This window comes from Esox lucius, chromosome 24 (assembly GCF_011004845.1).
Source record: "Esox lucius isolate fEsoLuc1 chromosome 24, fEsoLuc1.pri, whole genome shotgun sequence".
Taxonomy (NCBI): Eukaryota; Metazoa; Chordata; class Actinopteri; order Esociformes; family Esocidae; genus Esox; species Esox lucius.
The window spans coordinates 28,574,060-28,583,271 of record NC_047592.1 but is presented as its reverse complement, the minus strand read 5'-3'; the positions used below and the strand labels follow the sequence as shown (position 1 = coordinate 28,583,271).

General features: G+C 43.9%; 1 long non-coding RNA gene across 2 annotated transcripts; it reads right to left on the bottom strand.

Annotated features, from left to right (window-relative positions):
• Window positions 1-209: 209 nt before the first annotated feature.
• On the bottom strand, window positions 210-6,225 carry LOC105008209. 2 transcript variants are annotated; one of them, XR_004575442.1, is made up of 5 exons: window positions 6,145-6,225; window positions 2,765-2,833; window positions 2,525-2,680; window positions 2,049-2,138; window positions 210-280 (listed from the first exon to the last, which is right to left on the bottom strand). It is a non-coding gene; the product is annotated as an uncharacterized LOC105008209 (long non-coding RNA). The 2 variants fall into 2 exon arrangements; XR_004575443.1 differs by lacking the exon at window positions 6,145-6,225 and adding an exon at window positions 3,059-3,159.
• Between the last annotated feature and the right edge of the window lie 2,987 nt (window positions 6,226-9,212).

Sequence of the window (9,212 nt, the reverse complement as noted above, 5' to 3'; positions counted from 1 at the left end):
ACTAGACTAGCGAGAGATGGCACAAGCGAACTTGGCAAGAGACTAGACTGGAGTGAATGTGAGTCAAATGCAGAGATTTATTTTTGTGTGAAAGTGAGTGAAGAAACATTTACACCCCGCTCTGTAAACCAGGGCGGGAACGGTGGCGGCCATGCGCATGCACGATTCATTTGCAGCCTGGACGCGGAGTGGTGCGAGTGTCCTCACTGCTGCGCGAGGCTACTGAGAGACTGACCGCCTGTGAGTGCTTTTGGACGGGCTCGCAGCAACACCCGCTACACTGAAAAAAATGTTGAGTGTTATTTACTTGGGAAAACCTAGGAAACTTTTTGCACTTAGAAATTGTGAGTAAATTCTACAAGGGCGATCATCAAGTAAATTTTACTTGCAGATATAAGTTTCTTTTACTAGCAAACCTCAGGTAATTTACTGATGTTTATTAATATGGTTATTGAGTTTTACTCTCCCATTCTTTGTACGTTTTACTTAAACTCTGACTGCTTCAAACAGAAAAATGTCATTTTTAAATACTTTTTCTGTCTTTTATTTATGGACTATATTTAAGTAACTTTTACACAAATTTTAGATAATTTGTCTGCAGTATAAATTGCCTAAAAGGGTGTTCTTAATGTTTTTGTTTATTGAAACAATGACTTAAAAAAAAGAGGCAACTGTTTAATTTAAGAACCCATTTATTTAAGTGAAAAAAATTGATTTTTCAATTAAACATTTTCCGGCAAGTTTGCATGGCAAAACAACAAGGTATAGTTCACCCTAAGATTAATTTTTTGTTATTATTTACTCACCCCTTTGTCAATAGGATTGGTGAAGTTTTGATAACATCCGTGTTCTTCTGTGAGTTCGAAACGTATTTATCCACTCAACTGCAGTGAGCTGTATCTTAGCTTCAAACATCCAAAAATACATCAATAATCAATTAAATGTCTCCATATTGCTTGTCTGAGGTAATCCAAGTGTCCTCTAGCTCACACATGCCAAGACGATTGTAAAAAACATTACAAACTTGTGTTTTCAGCTTTGTTTGCTCTGCTGCTCTTCCCATGCGTGCTCCTTCCAACGCCATACACAAATTTACACATTACTAACTTCCAGCCAGCCGATCTGTGTTCACACAGCACCACAGAGGAAGCAAAGCAGAGCAAACACAATTTGTTGTTGTTGATGAGCAGTATGGAGACATTTTTTTGGATTCATTACATATTTTTTGGATGTTTGAAGCCAAGTTGCCGTTCAATGCAGTTTTCTGAGAAAGAAACATCTCGGCAAACTCCCAGAAGAGCATGAATCTTAGGGCGGCTAAAATGGGTTTGAGGTAGCTTGTTAAAAGGCGCAAGGAAACATTCAGGAACTGAATACATAGCCAATCCTTCAAACCTTAAACTCTGGGGGGAAAAAAACATTTGACATGCTTCAGGAACCTTCAGTGCATCTTAAAAGACATGCTTATTATTAGTTTCATCTTAAAACGTTTCATCTTAAAGAACAGTGTTTTGCCCTGAGGTTCTAAACGTCTGTTTCTGTATAATGAGTAATTAGTAACTAAAAAAGCAGAGCATCTTGAAACTAAAAAGTGCTATATTTCGCCCCTCGCTCTTTTCATGCTCACACTTACATCTGTGACCCATTATTTACAGCTTATTTGTCTCTTTTGTGTTTGCATTTGTGTTGTTAGGGTCTGGAAACATAAGCTGCACTTACCAGAATGCACTTACAATAAAGACTACTTATTGAAAGGATGCATTTTGTTTCTTTTATTGAGTTGTTTTAAAGGCAATGATCAGCCAAAGGTATCTAATACTTCACTTAATGCGGTTCATTTTAATGCATTATACAAAATTTCATCAAGAAATATTCAATAAACTTGATAATTTGGTAAATTTAGATTAAAATTTGTTCAAAGGGACCAATATTGGCTCAATTTTAAATTATTTGATAGTTCAAGCAAATTTCATTTAAAGGGGAAGTGAATAAGCATTCAATAAAATGTACTCAAGTGAACTTTGTGATCGGAAAATGTTTGAATTTACCTTGTAGTTCTTGATGAGTTCCCCTGAAGACTCCCCCAGGAATTCCATCAGGGCGCGAATAATGGCTTCCCGTCTCGCTTCAACATGTCGCTGTTTTAACAGACAGAAGATACTTGTGTAGGAAGTACTATATGAATGTACTAATCTAAACAGTTTGTCAATAGAAGCAACATCAAAATTCATACAAAACTTTGATATCCTGGATCTGCATTGGTTGGTCCTCTTAGTGCATTACTCTGAACTGCTGTAGGTTAATCCACTTCAAAAGTAACTGAATGCATTTGAAACTTTAATTCAGCCTTTCCCAAACTATGGGTTTCCAAGACTATTTTTATTTTTTATTTTTTTTCACACACACACACACACACACACACACACACACACACGACAAAGAAAGATCAGGTTTGGGTTCCAGCAACACATCGACTGTCTGTAATCAGTCTTGAGCCAAAAAAGTTTGGGAACCCTTGCTTTACCTGGCAGAGTGAATCCAGAAGTGGTCGTATTTTGGTCCCAGCTACTCCGCCTTTTTTGCTGAATATCTCCTGCATTTTTGGAGTGTAGAAGTCCAGCTTAGTGAAAAAAGTTATTTCCAAGGGAACCGTTGTGATTCTTTTGAATTCCTCCTTGATCTGAAAAAAGGAGGTACGATTATGCTATTTACTTTTTAACAAACATCTTAATGGATTTATAAATGTAACAGACACTTGTTTTACCTGAGCTTCAGAGAAAAGAGCAGGCCATCTCTCCCGGAAATCTTGGATTACAGACACACATACTTCTCACTGCAAGTGCAAAATAGAAAGAGGTTAGCTGGTTGGCTAGCAACACGTGTCGCACTGGCCACATAATATAAATGAATAAAGAAAACCACCATCAACTTTACATTAAAAGAATGTGCTTGATCGTTCGGGCGCTATACGTTTCATAAACAAAATAAACCACTCGTTTTGTATACAATTAAGATAATTTACAAAAACGACGGTGGAGCTCATAACTTGTGCACTTACCAAGGGGACAGCAAGGACTGACTGCTGTACCCCGGGGTGCACGACCACGACCCCAAGGTAAGTTGCGTTTAGTGACCATGGTAAAATTAAGCTACAGTGATGTGTGATAATGGCAAGTGGGATTATATTATATTTTAACTCCGTTACATATGCAGGAAAAACCCTGAAAGATTTACCTTTAAGACGATTTAGCTGCTCCTGCCTCCATTAAACATGATCGTCTTGTGTTTTGGCGCTCAATGAAGCGCATGCGTCCTGTATGCGCGTCAAAAGGCGCATGCGCGGATTCAAAACACCCAACTCTATTTAAACTTACTTGGTATTTCTAAGTTCATAATATGATACCTGTGATTATTATGTGAAAATACATAATAAAACTTACTCTTCCCACACACTTTATTTATTATATGAATTACATATATAGTTTTACTGTAATGAACACCGAGACCTGGGGGGTGTGGTTCCAATTGCGGAGACGCAACTGTCGGTTTATTTCAGTACAGAGGAGTAGGCGGTTGACAAAACCGTAGAGTCGGGCCGGTAGGTTCGGTAACCAGGAAGTCAGTCCACGAAGGCAAAGGCACAGGCAGGAAGCGACGAAGCGGAGAAACCGAAAGCAGGCAGGCAGGTCAGGACACCGAGCGATCCGTCCGCGAAGGTGACAGTACCGACAAGGGTAGACGATAGAGGAATCCAGGGACAGGCAGGCAGGTCGGGATACCGGGTAATCAGTCCGTAAGGGCAACGGCACAGGCAGGTTTCAACAGGAGGAGAAACAAGGGAACAGACAGACGGGTAAGGATGCAGGTCTCTAAATCACACTGGAGGACGGGGACGGGAAGAGAGGGAATGGCAGGCTGGGAGTCAAACAGGTGAATGCTACGAGCGATAACGGCTTGGAAAGTCCACTACAAACAATACCTCACGCGGGAGTGAAGACAGAGGACAGGTTAAATAGGGGAGGAAACTGGACACAGGTGTTTAGAATTCTGGAGATTGCGATCTGGATTGCTGGCTGCGTTCACGTGTATCTGGGAGTGGGAGCGTAACGGTGGTAGGTGAGGAGTGTGGCGGGGAGGAGTTAGACCTTGACTGGTGCGAGGACCTCACATTTACTTGAATAATTCCAGTTCTCACTGATACTTACAATTAGAAAATAAAAATTGTGACAGTTAACCTAATAAATATTACTACACCACAAAATCATTTTTTTCAGTGTACTCGTTGAGCACAGTAACTGCAGAGTGATACGTGCTTTCGAGTCTCCAAACACCACAAAACATTTTTCGCCATCTTATTAATCACTAAATTCACTTCTGACAATGTTTTAGGAATTTACAATTTGCTTCAAAGTTTTCGGAGTTGAGAAGCTCCATGAAGTGCCTGCCCTGGCCACTAGCTTGTCGGTCGGACAGTCCTGCGCAGAGACCTCACTGTAAGCTGGAGGTCTCTCAGACGGCTCTCGTTAATAAGAGGCTTTTATTTCACCGTTGACGGTTCGTTTGTTTATATCACAACACATGTCCATCATAAGATCAACGGGAACCTGTGGTTAACTTTGATTAACTGGTCTTTTCGGAGTTAAACTCCAAAAGAGTGCACTGTGGGCTTGACAACCTCGCTGACCGGGCTGTCTCTTTCACTCACACACACACAGGCGGGGGAGAGAGAGATACCGTTTCTCTTCGGAAGACTTGTTTAAATTATGACAAATATGCAATATACATCCAATCAATCAATCAAATTTATTTATAAAGCCCTTTTTACAACAGCAGTTGTCACAAAGTGCTTTACAGAGACACCCGGATACATGTCACTAGATTTGTCGCTAGTCGCTTTTGACACAAAAGTTGCCAGGAGGATGATTTGTGTTATAATATTTCAACATGGGGGGAATTTTCGTGTTCTTTTTTTTTCTCTCATTCTGTAGCCTACTCGCGCCCCCCTGGGAAAGTGTCCGCCCCCCTAGGGGGGTGGGCCCCACCGGTTGAGAACCACTGGTGTAAAGAAAGCTAGCGAAGAGAGAACCTTTTTAGCCTCATAGGATTGCAATTAAAAATCGTTTTTGCAATTTTATTTCATTAAAATTCTGTAAACAAACAGGAACCAATCCACAAACACAGTTTGCTATCCACAAATACGATACATTCCACAAACTCAAATGTCACTCACAAACACCTCTTCACCTGATGAAAATTGTATGCATATTGTGAATTCAAATTGCGGATTTTGTTTCATATTTACAGATCGTAAATTATTTGTTTGTGAATTTTAAACGTGTCTGTTTGAAGATTCTGAATTACATTTGTGGACCGCGTTTCATATTTACAGATATTTGTATGTAGAATTTGTGTAATTGTAGATTTTTAAGTAGTATAAAACATAGCAAAACTATGTCAAAATGTTACAAATAGAAGCCAATCCACAAATATAATGTTATCCTCAAATTGTGAATTTACTGTTCAAAGGTGTGAGGGATAATCCCAAATAATCTTTCATATATTCATATCCTTGGTTTGAGGTACAAGTAGAAAGGAGTTTATGGGTAATTAAATATATTTGTGGATCATGTTTTGTATTTGCAGATCATGATACATCTGTATGTGGATGTTACATTTATTTGTAAATTGTATTTTCTGTTTAAACATTGTAATATACATTTGTAAATTGTGATCTGCAGATTCGCAATAATTTAGAAGCAATTCTATCTCCATACAGTCCACTCGGGATATTGAACTAGCTTTGGTATCTGGAAACAATCCATTTGACGTTTTACATTGGTCTGGTGTTTTTGATTAAGTATGCGTGTTTATGAAGAATTACAGGGTCAGTGACAAAGATTTTGGTAAGTGCTTCAATATGACAACCTCTAGCCAGCCTATTAACAGTTGTGCTCAAAAGTTTGCATACCCTTGGACCATTTATCCAAGCCCAAGGTAGGTAAGTTTATCCAAGCCCAAGGGTATGGTAATGTGTAAGCTGCAGGACACGCAAAGTATTTGGTCGTCTTGCATGAACTGCACGTTTGAGATCTCCCCAGAGTGGCTCGACAATATTAAAGTCAGGAGACTGTAAAGGTCCATTACCTTGTTATGCAGGTCTTTTGGGAGTTATTTTCTGTTCCTAATGGTTCAGTATCTAGTCTGCCCAGTGCATCCACACAAGAGCCAACACATACATTTATACACAGACACTAATTGCAATTTAAAAAGCCACAGGTGTGGGAAATTTGCCTTTAATTGCCATTTTCACCTGTGTGTCACCTTGTGTGTCTGTAACAAGGCCAAATATTCAAGGGTATGTAAACTTTTGATCAAGGCCATTTGGGTGATTTCTGTTATCATTATGATTTAAAAAGGAGCCAAACAACTATGTGATAATAAATGGCTCGTATAATGTGTCCATAAAACATATTGGATGAAACCAAAGTCTACAGAATCTGGGCAATGGTGAATACACAGTACATAAAGAAAAAATTTAGTTTTGTCAGTGTTGAAATGTAATGTATTGAATATTTGATGGAGTTATTCAATAATTAATAATCTAACTGGTCAATCATTTAACTGTATTTTTATGTTAAGCCTTCAACTTTAAGCTTTTGAACTACATGAATTGGCTTTCAATAATGTCTGTTGTGCTCTTTTGGACCTTTTGTACTTGTAATTTATACAGAAATTAATATTTCTGTAAACAGCTGACCTGACCTCTACATGTTCCATCCATCCATCTTCTTCCGCTTATCCGGGGCCGGGTCGCGGGGGCAGCAGTCTAAGCAGGGATGCCCAGACTTCCCTCTCCCCAGACACTTCCTCTAGCTCTTCCGGGGGGACACCGAGGCGTTCCCAGGCCAGCCGGGAGACATAGTCCCTCCAGCGTGTCCTAGGTCTTCCCCGGGGTTTCCTCCCGGTGGGACGGGACCGGAACACCTTCCCAGGAAGGCGTTCCGGAGGCATCCGAAACAGATGCCCAAGCCACCTCAGCTGACCCCTCTCGATGTGGAGGAGCAGCGGCTCTACTCTGAGCTCCTCCCGGAGGGATCGCCCTAAGGGATCGCCCGGCCACCCTGCGGAGAAAGCTCATTTCAGCCGCCTGTATCTGGGATCTTGTCCTTTCGGTCATGACCCAAAGCTCATGACCATAGGTGAGAGTAGGAACGTAGATTGACTGGTAAATCGAGAGCTTCGCCTTGCGGCTCAGCTCTTTCTTCACCACGACAGAACGATACATCGACTGCATTACTGCAGAAGCTGCACCGATCCGTCTGTCAATCTCCCGTTCCATCCTTCCCTCACTCGTGAACAAGACCCCTAGATACTTAAACTCCTCCACTTGAGGCAGGCACTCTCCACCAACCTGAAGTGGGCAAGCCACCCTTTTCCGACTGAGGACCATGGCCTCGGATTTGGAGGTACTGATTTTCATCCCCACCGCTTCACACTCGGCTGCAAACCGTCCAAGTGCATGCTGAAGGTCCTGGTTAGAAGGGGCCAACACGACAACATCATCTGCAAAGAGCAGAGACCAAATTGTGTGGTCCCCAAACCTGACACCCTCCGGCCCCTGGCTGCGCATAGAAATTCGGTCCATAAAAATTACGAACAGAACCGGTGACAAAGGGCAGCCCTGCCGGAGTCCAACATGCACTGGGAACAAGTCTGAGTTACTGCCGGCAATGCGGACCAAGCTCCTGCTTCGGTTGTACAGGGACCTGACAGCCCTTAGCAAAGGACCCAGGACCCCATATTCCCGAAGCACCCTCCACAAGATGCCGCGAGGGACACAGTCGAATGCCTTCTCCAAATCCACAAAACACATGTGGATTGGTTGGGCAAACTCCCATGAACCCTCCAACACCCCGTAGATGGTATAGAGCTGGTCCAGTGTTCCACGGCCCGGACGAAAACCACACTGTTCCTCCTGAATCCGAGGTTCTACTATCGGCCGTATTCTCCTCTCCAGAACCCTGGCATAGACTTTCCCGGGGAGGCTGAGAAGTGTGATCCCCCTTCAGCCCGGGTGATGGACGAGTCCACCTCTGAGCCCTCATCCTCTGCTTCCTCAATGGAAGACGTGACAGCGGGACTGAGGAGATCCTCGAAGTACTCCTTCCACCGCCCGACGACATCCTCAGTTGAGGTCAACAGCTGCCCACCTATACTGTAAACAGCGTTGATAGGGCACTGTTTCCCTTTCCTGAGGCGCCGGATGGTGCCACGTGCACTGATGGACACACTTATGCATGAACATGGTGTTCGTTATGGACAAACTGTGAGTCCAATAACTGAACACCACTCGGGTTCAGATCAGGGGGGCCGTTCCTCCCAATCACTGTCACTGTCGTTGCCCACGTGGGCGTTGAAGTCCCCCAGTAGAACGATAGAGTCCCCAGTCGGAGCACTTTCCAGCACCCCTCCCAGAGACTCCAAGAAGGTCGGGTACTCTGCACTGCCGTTCGGCCCGTCGGCACAAACAACAGTGAGAGACCTATCCCCGACCCGTAGGCGCAGGGAAACGACCCTCTCGTTCACCGGGGTAAACTCCAACACATGGCAGCAGAGCTGGGGAGCTATAAGCAAACCCACACCAGCCCTCCGCCTCTCACCATGGGCAACTCCAGAGTGGTGAAGAGTCCATCCTCTCTCAAGGAGTGTGGTTCCAGAGCCCAAGCCGTGCGTAGAGGTGATCCCGACTACCTCTAATCGGAACCTCTCAACCTCACGCACTAACTCAGGCTCCTTCCCCGCCAGCGAGGTGACATTCCACGTCCCTAGAGCCAGTTTCCGTGTCCAGAGATCGGGTTGTCTAGGCCCCTGCCTTCGACTGCCGCCCGATCCTCTTCGCACCGGCCCCTTATGGTCCCTCCTGTGGGTGGTGAGCCTACGGGAAAGCGGCCCCACGTCGCCCGTTCGGGCTGAGCCCGGCCGGGCCCCATGGGGGAAGGCCCGGCCACCAGGCGCTCGCATACGAGCCCCAACCCCGGGCCTGGCTCCAGGGTGGGGCCCCGGCTGCGCCATACCGGGCGACGTCACGGTACTCAAAATTGTATACATCATTAAGGGGGTCTACATGTTGCGAAGTAAAACTTGACACCTTCTGAAGGAAAGAAAACATTTTACTTCAATGGGAATGCTTACCACGTGTGTCCTTTTGGACA